The sequence below is a fragment of the Felis catus genome (genome assembly GCF_018350175.1).
Source record: "Felis catus isolate Fca126 chromosome F1 unlocalized genomic scaffold, F.catus_Fca126_mat1.0 chrF1_random_Un_scaffold_34, whole genome shotgun sequence".
NCBI classification, from domain to species: Eukaryota; Metazoa; Chordata; class Mammalia; order Carnivora; family Felidae; genus Felis; species Felis catus.
In genome coordinates, this window is record NW_025408522.1 from 461,927 (window position 1) to 474,035 (window position 12,109).

The 12,109-nt window shown below is 56.1% G+C and overlaps 1 long non-coding RNA gene across 6 annotated transcripts in view; it reads left to right on the plus strand.

Moving 5' to 3' along the window:
* The window catches only part of LOC111559453, an 84,621-nt gene that overhangs the window by 51,279 nt on the left and 21,233 nt on the right, over positions 1–12,109 (plus strand). For 4 of the 6 annotated variants that reach the window (XR_006593586.1, XR_006593587.1, XR_006593588.1 and 1 more), the window contains 2 exons: positions 3,731–3,846; positions 7,796–7,921. This is a non-coding gene — a long non-coding RNA (uncharacterized LOC111559453). Of the gene's footprint in view, positions 1–2,844; positions 3,506–3,730; positions 3,847–4,517; positions 7,463–7,795; positions 7,922–12,109 lie in introns of those variants that run through there. The other 2 variants (XR_006593590.1, XR_002740379.2) reach the window with 2 other exon arrangements.

Here is a 12,109-nt window from a genome sequence, read left to right on the forward strand (position 1 = left end):
CCCAGGTGCCCCACTGTATCTCTCTTTATGACTTTTGGTGTATTTAAAGTTTTAAAACTTTCATAACTTAATGTGATGCCATTTTTTAAGGTCCGTCCATGTAATTCTTCATATTTTCTATAGGCATATAAATGTAGCTAGCTAGAGACTTCGCTAAAGTTCTGGAAGCATGTGCTCCAAACAGAGGACAGCAGTTACCTCTATGGAGGTGGGCAAAGGGAGTGAGATGTAGGGGTGCGGTCAAGGGGACTTCACTGTGTTGAAAGAGAAGACATTTTCAGATTATTTGTGCAATTCAGGTTCTGTTTCTTTCCAATGTGAAGCTTACGCTAAACGGGGAAAAAAAAATCCAGGATTCGAAGGACTTGTGATTCTGAGCTTTGAGGAGTCCGAATGTTGCCAGTTCTGTGTTCCCACGGCTGGAACGGTTGGTGGCTTGAGGACAGGACTGGAGCTCCATACTGCCCCCGTGGAAGAGGTTCAATCCCTGGGACCCCCGGGCTGCCAGCCTGAAAGGAGCTGTGGCCTGGGGATCTGTGCACTGTGTGTTCCAGCCCTTTCTGTCCTGCCTCTTTCCAAATGCCGTTGTGCCTCCTTTCGTGCTGGGGACAGATGGGGGCACATGGGCGGCAGGGTGCAGGAGCCAGACATTCCCTGTGTGAATCTGCCTGTCAGCCTGCAGGTTGGAATTTTCCAGTCCAGGAGGGGAGTCCTGGGTGTGGAAGATTTCCCCACCTGCTCTTTGTCAGCCACTTTCTCATTCTAGTCTGGGTTGCTTGCAGGGGCCACAGACAGGTACAGACAGGTGTGGGTGTGTGTTTGGGGGGGGGGGGTTGTGTGTGCAGGCATTTCCAGAGGGGCCTGGAGAGTGAGTGGCGGCTGCAGCCGTCCCAACGCCAATTCCCTGCCGGGCCTTGGATCCACGAGTTTTGGGGATTCTCTGGTGCCTGACCCTGTGGTGGACACCCACCATCAGAAATCAAAAACAGCCCGGGTGTCCTGTAAACACAGCCCAGGTGCCTACGCTCTTGGCATTTGCTTCTGAATGCCATGTCTTTGCCATGTGCCCTATTTCGAAATAACGGCGTAACATACAAGAAACAGATATGCAAGTTTGTTTATAAGGAGAAAGTGCCAAAGAGCAGTTAATATGCAGAGGGGTGTCCTGGCCCCCCGGGGAGGCTCCCTGGGGCACTGGGGCAGGAGAGGAAACCCAGGAAAAGGATGCTGGTGCCGGCGCTGCAATCAGGGCCTGCCTGGGCTCTGAGCCTCAGTTTCCTCTTCTGGAAGATGGGTGTGATAAAATAAACCCCATGTGGAGGAGGCCGTGCAGGGAGTTGCTAGGGCCCAGGCTTGGGAGTCACAGAGAGGTGGCTTCGAGTCTGCTCTGCTGCTGTGTAGAGGTGAGACCTCTCTGCGTAGGAGGGGAAATCAACCTACTTTGTACAGTGCCTCTACGAATTCACTGAACATCAGATCAGATCTGAAGCAAAATGGTCCTCCTGAAGCCCTCGTGGTTGTAGCTGTTGCTATGTTTGTATTGTTATTAAAGTCTTGTCTGAAAATAAAAAACAAAAGAACTTGTCCAACTCCAGGGAGACAGGGGAGGGAGGATCTGTAACATGTTAAGCCCACAGAAATACCAGTTATGTCCATGAGTGCATTATTCTCAGGGAGGGAAGCCCCCTGTGTAGGAAGCTTGGTCATTCAAAGATTTGTTATAGGAGGTGAATCAGGAAGCATCGTACTGTTCTGATGCCATTTACCAGTCACTCAGATGCTCCGCTCTACCCTGGCCCCATAAGGGACATGGAGCCAGAGGAACTGGGTCCCAGTCCCACTTCTGCCACCCAGTGCTGTGCAACTTCAGGCACATCACTCACCCTCTCTGAGCTCCATTTTGTCCACTGTCCAAAGGAAGGAACAAAACTTAAGGATGCAGGATCCCTCCTTCCCCTAACTTCAGTGAGTCTGAGAATCCAGAGAGAGTAGGAAAAAGGGAATGGCCTTCACAGCTGCCCAGGGTGGGTGGGCTTTTCACAGCCATTGTCTCATGTGATCTTCCCAAAGAGGAAGATTTGCAGGGACTTAAGAGCCGGGACTCCAGAGCCAGACTCCCCTGCCATACCACTCACCAGCTGTGTGGCTCTGGGCCAGCTGCTAAACCTCTGGCTTTAGTTTTCTCCCCGGAGAATACGATGATAATCTTATACCTCATTGACGTCGTAAAGATTATAATGGAAATAAGAATTATAGGTGTGTACATATACGAGATAGATTTTGGATTCCTGATTTACAGACGAGCAAACAGACTCTGATCAGTGAAGCATCAGACAAGAAGAGAGAGATCTGCACGTGAAAGAGAAAATCTGGAGGGGAGAGGGTGGATGTAGGCCTTCTCACCCTCACATCCTTGTGGCTCACCACTTGCAGCCACTCTGGCCTCCTCAGTGTTGCTCAAACACACTCCGCTCCTTCCTGCCTCAGGGCCTTGACACTAGCTTTTCCCTCTGCCTGGAATGCTCCTTCCTGGGATCTTTCCTTATTCAGCCCACACGTGCCCTCTTAGGCCTTCCCTGAGCACCCCATCTGATATAGATGGCTTCCTCCTTCTTTCCTGCTGTCCCCCTCCCTTCTACCTCTTCGGCTTTACTTTTTGTCCTCCTCCTTACCATGTAAAATTATATATTTGACTGCATGTTGATTTCCTGTTTCCCTCTTAAGAGGTGAACACCATGAGAGCATCGCCTTATTCATCACTGAGCTGCCAGTCCTGAAACAGTAAATGAGTGAGCGAGTGGTGAAGGAACAAATGGGCTCCACAGCTACAGCAGAAATTCTCCCTAGCTCCAGGACATGGCCAGCACACATCATAACAGCTATGCATCTGTGCATCTACTGTGTGTGACAAGCCCTCCTGGACCCCTGTGACGTAGCCATTATGATCCCATTTCACGATAGCATCAGTCGAGGCTCCCAGAAGGGAAGCGCCTTTCCACAGCCTCGAGGCCCTTAGGGGTCAAAGCCAGCCTTGGAACCGGTGGGCCTGACTCCAGGGCGCCAGCCTGTTGTGCTCCATGGCTTGCACGACTCCATGCCAAAGGCAGAAAAGCCACCCTGGAAAGCAGCAGCATCGCAGGCTCTGGACAGCGTCGTGCATTTTAGCAAGGAGATTTCCAGGTTTCCAGAGCCAGCCAGGAAGGGGCCCCTGCAGGCTTGCGGCACCCTCCCGCTGCGCGGGCGCTCTCCGTCGGGCGGGTGGCTTTGCCGCGAGGGCGCCGCCGGGTGGCCGCGCCTGATGCTGCAGTTGTCATGGTCCAGCGCGGCCGCACTATGTTGCTCCTTGGCGCCAAGAAGTGGTGGGGCGGGGGAGGCTCGTGAGCACCCGCCCCTCCTCCGGATGCTGCGAGAGCAAAGCCTGCGCAGATTCCCCCCAGCACCCCATCCTCCCTGCGCTCAGCCACCCCGGATGTGCGGGAGGGAAAAAAACCCGAGGTGGTCCCAGGTACCAGCGAGGCCGACGCCCCCGCCCAACCTGGCGACCATGGGGACTGGACGACTTGGCAGGCTCTTGGGCATGGTGTGAGCCCTGCTGTGCCCGGGGCCCCTCGGAGCCTGCTGCTGTCACACCCCACCCCCTGCTCCCGCCCCAGCGGAGGAGCCTGCCGCCCCCTGCCCCCGGGGAATGTGACTCGCCCCTCTATTTAATTTTATTCCCTTCCACTTCTAGGCTGAGCATCCTGCTCCTCCTCTAACCACGGGGAACCTTCCCAGCTGGAGAGAGAGAGGGAAGGGGAAAATTGCCCCCCCCCCACCCGACAGGATGGCTTGCAGAAGACGCTAGTTGTGAGTATATGTGGCAGGTTTATACCTGAAACTCGGCCGGAAGACAGAGGGGCCCCAGCTGAGCTTGGAGCTGGAGTGGGGGCTTGGTGGGGGGAGGGAGGTTGCTGTGCAGGTGTCTTGCAGAGGGAGATGGCCTCTGGGCAGAGGTTGTCAGCGTTTGTGCCCTGCAGTGGAGGTATTTGTTGGTGGTGAAGACGGGGAAAAGGCTGTTAGTCAGCAGGTCTCCATTGGGCTGTGAAATTCCCTATCGCTGAGGGCAAGTAATCCCCCCAAATCCATATCCAGGGTTTTCAAAGCCACCACTACCATTTCGGCTTTTGGTATAGCCCTCAGCATGACTATTTGGAAGAAGCCTCTACTGCCCAGCTCATCCATGACCGGCAGTTCTGCCGTGCCTGATGGAAGGCTGGCAGGCAGGTCGGGGTGGGGACAGGATGCCGTGTCCTCCACGGACAGGTGAAGGTCCGGCCTTCCATCGAGAGCAGGGGCGTTGGTGTCCTTCTGGGCCACGCAGGTGTTCTGTAGACTAGCGGCAGACCACTTGTCTGCTGGGCCTACAGCCAGTGGCAGAAGCTGTTAAACTCTGCATGGGGTGGGGACATCACGGGTCCGGGTATTTATGGAAACCAAAGTCCGTGCCTCATTAAGCTAGGCTTCCCGGGGGGGGGGGCATCGGATTAGAACGCCAGCTTGCCTCATGGCTCTCGGGGCTCTGCACCGTGCAGTTCTGGGGCGAGGAACCTTCGGTCTCTGGCCTTGCAGGATCCTTCCTCTAGGGCTCGGAGCTGTAGGATGGGACACAGCTCCACATCTCCACCTGCCCCTGGCAATTTGCCCCACACCTCAGCTTTCCGGGGTTGTTCAGTGACCTCAGACCTTGTAAGGTTAGAGAACAGAGTTGGAGCCTCTTGGGCTGGGCTCCATCCCCAGGACTAGAAAGGAGAAGCCTGGAGCCTTATTTAGGGGGACATCTGGGGGGCCACTCCAAGGCCTCACGACCCTATACCATGACAAGGACCTGTGGAGCTCCCACTTAAGCAGCACCCCCACCCCTCCGTGGAGGGACAGCTCTCTCGCTAATGGAACGTGAAGGAAAATAAACATACTTCTTGCCATGCGCCAGCAGGCCCCGACAGGAGCCCTGGGTGGTGGTGAAGGTGGCCTGTGTCTACGGTTTGCTGTGATGTTCACCTGCTTTTTTAGTGGAAAAGCCCACAGGTTGCGGTGCTGATGTGAGCAGGACACCCCAGTGTTCTCTCTCACTCGCTGTGACAAGGCCCTAGCTGTATTTTTGGAAACAAATAGCAAATCCTTCCCCACCGTTGCTGCATCCGCCACCGTTGCTGGGAAGAGGGCCCTCCCCGGGCAGCTGTCTTCTTCCTGCCACACCTTTGCCCGGGCCCAGGAGGTGCCCAAGCCTATCTGCTCACGGTCTTGCCAGGGACACAGTTGCCATCCCGTACTTGCCCCAATACCAGTACAGACTGGTTCGGTCCGCCAGGCGCCCTGGAACCTGCAGTTTAAGCTCCTGGCAGTTTCGTCTCCTAGACGAAGCCCGCCCTGCCCTGCCCAGCTTGCCTGGGAGAGGGGCTGAGCCGGTGCAGAGGGAGGGCCTGGTGGGGGGCTCTGTGCCCCCTGCCTCTCATTTGCGTGGGTCCTTTTATGCTCCTCCGGCTCTCAGGCTCCTACAGCCTGGTACCGTGACATCCAGCACCCAGGTGCTGCCACAAACCTATGGCTACCAGAGGTGGCAAAGAGGCTGGGGAGGGGGCGACTGGAGATGAGCCATTGCCCCATTGTTTCTAGGGAAAGACTTGGGACCCAGAGCAGGCCTGCTTGACAAGGCTGCACAGCAGACACAGAGCCCTGTGTGTTTGCTCCCCGCTTCACCGTGGCCCAGAACCAGGGCTCTCCTAGCACCTGCTGCTCGACGCTTGTTCCCAGCGCTTTTGATGCAGTAGGGGGGACGGGGACGGGGAGCGGCATGTCTCTAGCTGTTTAACTCTCAGGGCAGCTGGAAACCCAAGCATGGTAGCGTCTGGCCGACATACTGCTGTACCATTTAGCTTCAGAGCCCTTTCCGCCCAGTTGCCCTGTTGGTTCTCACCAACTGTTCTAGAATGGGGGTGTTGTTGATCTCATCTTACAGAAGAGGAAACTGAGGCTCAGGGAGGGTAGGAGTGTGGCCGAGGTCACGTGGCTGTTTCCTGCTGTATCCTCGACAGTGGGGTCCCTCCCCTGGTATGTCACGTGCCAGACTCGACCGACTCTCTCCGGGGTCCCCGTGCATGGCAGGATCAGGGTGTCCCGTGGCTTAGAGGAGCTCGTCCAGGTAGCCATCCTCTGGGTCCCCTGGAGCAGGCCCTAAGAGAGTGTTATGACATTTGGGCTCTGTCCGAGGGTGGGTACCCGCCGGGGGGGGGGGGCTCAGTCACTTACAGCAGTGGCAGAGTGAAGAAGATAAAGGACGGCAATATGACACGAGTGGGAGATTTATTAATGCAATGGGGGGAAATCGCGAGGCCTCCAGAATCAGCTCCATAATCAAATTTGCTAACAACTGAGATCATTACCATACTGACGGTTTAATTAATGACTGACTGTCTTAATTAAGGTGAGCCCCTTTCAGACTGTAACTACACTTAACAGGGTAACCACCGTCTTACGGGCATGTCACATCCTGCTGCTTGAACACGGAAAGCTGGGGCTACAGGGAGTTCGCACTGAGTGTGAAATTCACAGCTTCTAGGGGGTTGGGGGCTGAAGTGGGGCGCCTCCTGCTCATTCGTTCATTCACTCTGGCTGGAACTTCCATGACCCCTCACCTGACATTCCTCTATTCCTTCTCTGCCCAGCGCTGTCTCCATCTGCCCGCTGCCGTTGGTTGGTTGGTTCACCTGCTAGAACGTACCAGGGCAGAGAGGTTGACAGTGCGTTAGCTGCTGCTACCCTAGCATCTAGAAAAGCACAGGCATATAGTAACTGCTCAGTAAATCTCTGTTGAATGAATGAATTATGGATCTGCAGTGGGCACTGACCTAAGCAGTGGGGCACATTGCTGAGTAATAGATAGTTTCTGCCTTCTGGGAGCCTGAAGGCCGGTGGGCGAGACAGACATGAACAGACACTCTCAATACACAGTGCCAAGGGCTGGGACAGGAAGATGACCTGGCGATGGGGAGGGTCACTGCATCCTACAGCAGGCATGTAGTGTGAATGGGAATTTTCCAGGTGGTCAAGGAGGGAAGAGCACTCCAGGTACACAAATGTTAGGCCACAATCGCAAGAATTTTGCAGACATAAGCTCATTTGACCTTCACAGTGACCCTGGGAGGTGGGGCTCTTATTATCCCTATTGTGCTCACAATGCCACTGAGTTATCAGATAACTTGTCCCAGGTGGCACCCGGTGAGGGGGTAGCACAGGGCTTGAGGCTGCACAGCCAGCCCCTAAAGCCCAGCTCCGGTGCTGTGCGTATACTAAAGGCTTTTACTGAAAGCAGCTACGTCTGGTCCAAGCCCCAAGCATGAGGGGAAAGACAGAGATGACACTGAAAATGTGGGCAGGACCCAAGGCCAAAGTCACCTGGAGTGCCAGGAGTAGACTCTCTCTGCAGGTAGTGGCCGGGAGGGAGCCATGGAGGGTCCTGATCAGGGGTAGTGGCCATGGTTACATGGCTGGACTGTGGGGGAAGTTGGAGGGGAGGCCAGACAGGGCTCTCATTTGTCCTTTTCCCATGCCCGCAGTAGGGCACATGTGTCCCCAGAGACATGTGCAGACGCATGCACATGAGTAGGAGTAAAACAGGAAATCTAGGATGATGGACGGTACAACGTCAGTATCCTGGTGGTGATATTGTCCTCTACACATAGGATTTCTCTCTATTACTGTCAGCAACTACCAGTGAATCTACAGGGGTCTCAAAATAACAGGTTTAACTTTTTCAAAGGGCTGAGGACCGGTGCTGGGTCTGATGGGCTACTACGAGACAGGAAGACCAGCAACCCCCTGTCTTGGTCCTTCCAGGAGAAGGCTGTGTGGTCACTGACCTCTGTCGCCCTCCCTTCCCTGACAGGTGAGACCCCTTGACCTCTCCCCAGCCAGGGGCACGGGGACCTGCTTCCTTCCCTACCCCAGAAAGACAACATAAGCCCCTTTTGCTGCCAGCCGGTGCCTGGTCAGCCCTGGCAAGAAGGTTGAGAGTCTGGAGCTCTCCCTAGAGACCCTAGCCCCAACGCACCCACCCTCCCAAAGCCTGGGCCCGGCACCACCTAGAGTCTCCCCCAAGTGGGCCTGTCTGCTCCCCTGTGCCTGTGGACCGTCCACTCCCTCCTGCTCAGCCTCCGCCCAGTGCCACCTGTGTGGGTGATAATACAGCCACCTCATTCTTCCTCTGTCCCCTCTGTCCCTCTGTGCCCATTCTCAGGGAGACACAAATCAAACCTTCGTTCAAATGCCATTTGAAAGCAAAAATGTAACCCAGCCAACTAAAACAAAAAGGTTAAGGGAATCGAGTGTTTTTGATGAACCTATCGTCCTGCAAATTGACTATTCAGTGAATGGGATTTTGGCAAATTGACTTGTCACGGGTTGAGGGAGAGCCAGGACAAGGCCAGTGAGGCTGGGGATGGCGGGGCTGAAGCCAGACCGAGTGTGGTGTGGGCCCAGGGCCCGATCCACCTGGGATCTCGGGGGCTGGGCTCCCTGGACAGACCCCAGATGGAGGACTCTGGCCTCCCACTCTCGTCCACCTGACCTTCTGGGGATGAGCTGGGGACACGAGGCCTGGGCTGGAGATGCCCCGAGTCTCCCAGTCTCCGGTCACGCCTGACCTTGTTGGACACTGGTGCATTGGCCTGTCCTCAGAGCAACAAATCATCCAATTGTGACAGGGTCCCACTGGAGCAGCCTCGAAGCTTAGCGGGCAGCCCATCTGAGTGTGGCTAATTGCAAGATGTTTTATTGGCTTCGGCGGTTCCATTCCTCGTCAAGACGGTCCCGGCATCTGTTTGGAATGGTTAATAAGGGAAGTGATGCATTTTTAATCACCACAGCCCTCACTGAAAATCACAGCCTGTGTCTCGCCACACTTGCTGGGCCCTGCGATAACACAGAGAGCCTTCCTCACATTTGCTCTCATTATCGAACAAGACAGAAACGCCCGGCTTCACTCCGTTGTCACCCAGATGGCTGCAGGCACCTTCCAAGTCCCTCAATCCCCCATCCTGGGTCGGCTTCAGTCCCCGACAATCTCCAGGGCTGCTGGGTGATCAGGCTGCCTCAGAGGAGCTCCCTGAGACTGGGGCGGGGTGGGGGGGGGACAGCGGAGCTGGGAGGAGGCACCGTGTTGGCATTCTCGAGGGCTTTTCCAATATCACCCCCTGCCACAGGGCCCAGCCACCCTCCAAGAAGTTGCTCAGATGGAGCCCCGTATCTGCCACCCGGTGGCAGTGGGGCTTGGGACAGATGGCTTAACCTCTCTGAAGCTCAGTTTCCTTTTCCGTCAAGTGGGGCCAATAATTCCAGCTTTGCAGGGTAGCCGTCGGGATTCAGTGAGGTAATAAAGCACATGGTGGATCTGTGACCTAAAATACTGTTCTCGTCCCCTGCCTTCCCTGGATTCTCACCACACAGAGAGAAGCTTTGGGACACACTGGTGCTTAAGAAACATGGACATCTGGGAAGGGAAGGAAGCCAGGCCGGGGCTGGGGAGCGTACTTAACCCAGGAGCCCTTGGGTGGCAAAGAACAGAAACTCGAGTCAGAAGAGATTTGAATGGTTACTATCCGGGCACAGCCCAGGGGTCTGCTTAATTGTGGCTGGTTCCAGGGGCTCTAATACTCTGTGACCCTGTTTGTCTGCCCCTGGGGTCATGTTCCCCTGTGGGAGCTCTGGTCTCCCATCTCACTGGTCAGCCCTGGGGCTCATGGCCACTCCCGAAACCACCTCCATGGCCCAGGGAAGGCTGTATGCCAGTCAGCTAGCTTCTGTCACTTGGCTGCCTCTGGAGCTGGGCAGGTGGGGTCAGCCCCACCTGACCATGTAGGGGAAGGATTCACTTGTGTGTGTTTGTGGGGGCGGGGCAGTAAACCAAGGCTACAGACAGCCCACTGAGTATATTTGGAAGCAGAGGGCAACACAGGCCAAGCTGGCGGCCTCAGCTGGGTAGTGGGCATATGCACACAGCTGCCAAAGCCACAGGTACGCACAAGGATGCCCCCCTTCACCCAGGCGGCCGGCCTCTGGCCCCAGCACAGAGCCTAGACTCACTGACCCTGAGTGCCAGGGGCTCTACGGATGGGAGGACAGGGTTTACCCCTGGGTGTATCTACATAAATCCTCAGGACCGCCCCCCACCCCCATGCTCGATGCCTGGGACCAGCTGACCTCCCACCCCAGGCTGCCGCACCCCCATCCTTCTTAGCCAAGCTGGGACCTATAAACAAGAAATCATTTTTCTTACCATTTCATCTTTGCTCTTTTTCCCAGTAGTATGTATTTAAAGAAAAAAAAAAAACAACACACTTTTTTTTTAAGCTACCTGGGGCACCGTATATTTCCAAAAAAAAAAAAATTGTGTTTCAGATCGACCTCACATCCTTTTTAACCAGCACCTCAGGGAGGGGGAAATCCTGTCTGCGCCTTGTCTCCCTGGAGGGGAGCAGCCTGGGGGACAGGCTGAGTGAGGGCTGTGGGGCAGGCCTGCCCCGCATCTGTAAATGGGCCATTCCCGGGCCCCTGAGGCCAGAGTGAGGACTCATAGAGATGACTTCTGTCAGCACAAAAGGGTTCTCAGGGGAGAGCAATTTCTCAGCAAGGGTGAGGCCCTCAGATGGCCTGGGCTTCTGCAGCCGGAATGTACAGGGCCCGAGATTTGTCCATGGCATTTCCCAGGTTAGAGAGCGCTCACTAGGAGGTACCTATGAGGTTCAGAGCCACCAGAGAGGCAGAGCAGGGTCTGGAGGCTCTTCCTTAGAAGAAGAGCTCGAGGCTCCAGGAGGCACGTAGCTAGCCTCAAGGGCCCTGTGGGCTGAAGGGGATTCGGGCCTGGGTAGTCCAGGTCCGGGTCTGGGTCCTGCACTCAGCTGATGTGTTCCCTGGACCACATGAGGGTTCCCCTTCCTGTTCTCAGGGCTGCTGCTTCCTTCTGGAGCCTAGGGGTGAGGATCTGCCAACCCCAGAGCTCCACAGGCAGGGTGGAGGGCAGACATGCAGGGCATCCTCCCCTCCAGCAGCCTTCCCCAGCCACGCTGTGCATATGGCTTTGCCTCTGTAGACACACACTTAGCCTGTCCTCAGGCCTCAGATAGGTTTCCCTACCAGGCAGCCCCAGACAGGGACATGAGACCTGACAGGACGGAGCTCTCCCCCAGGGTCACCTAGCCCATCAGTGGAAAGCCAGGGTGTGGACTCTGGCTTGGGGACAGCAGGGTTGCTCACGCCCTCTCTTAGGGCCACATCTGTCTCACTGACATTGCACACATATCAGGTCATAGGATCCCCGGGCCAGGCCCTCAGGAGCCTTCCAGCCTCCCCCTACTTGATCCCTCCAGCCACACCCCCCTCCTTTTTGTGTTCTGCAACTATCTCTGTACTGACTGAGGGACCAGAGACCCTGGGGAGCTATGCCCAGGAGGTGGCACTTGAGCCAGGCCTTAGTGACAGGCCAGAGCCTGACGCAGAACAGCTCTCGGTGTTTGTCAGGTGAGAGAAGGATGTCCCACGTTGTCTCCTTCAGCCTGAAGTTTGTTGTCTGTCTCTCTTTCTTTCACCCAGAAAGCGCTGTCCAGAGGGTGCTCCCATGCCAGGCCTGGGCTGGGTGGGGCAGGCATTATGGGAAGTGCCAGAGGTGGTCCGAGGGGGAGGCCAAGGCAGCTCATGGAGCAGAGTGTCCAATGAGGGTCAGCCTGAGGCTGGGGCGGGGGGGGGGGGGAAGGGGGCGGGGAGGGAGAGGAAGGCATCAAATCGTCTCACTGTGCCGCTGGGCGGTGGGGCCTCAGGCTGGCAGGCAGGGCTGTCTGGGGCCCAGAGCCAGGACAGGAAGGCAGAGGGTGGGCAGGCAGGAGCCCTCTGTGGCCTTTTCAGAGGGAGGCCCCAGGTGGGGTTTGGGGGACTGGGCGGGACAGCCCGGGCATGAGCCAGCATGGCAATGCTTCACATCCGTCTGTTTACAAGGCATCTCCAGTCTGTAAGCTCCCAGAGCCTCATTAACGGCCTCTGAGGCGGGAAGTTCAGCCCTGTTTCACAGATGAGGAAGCAGAGA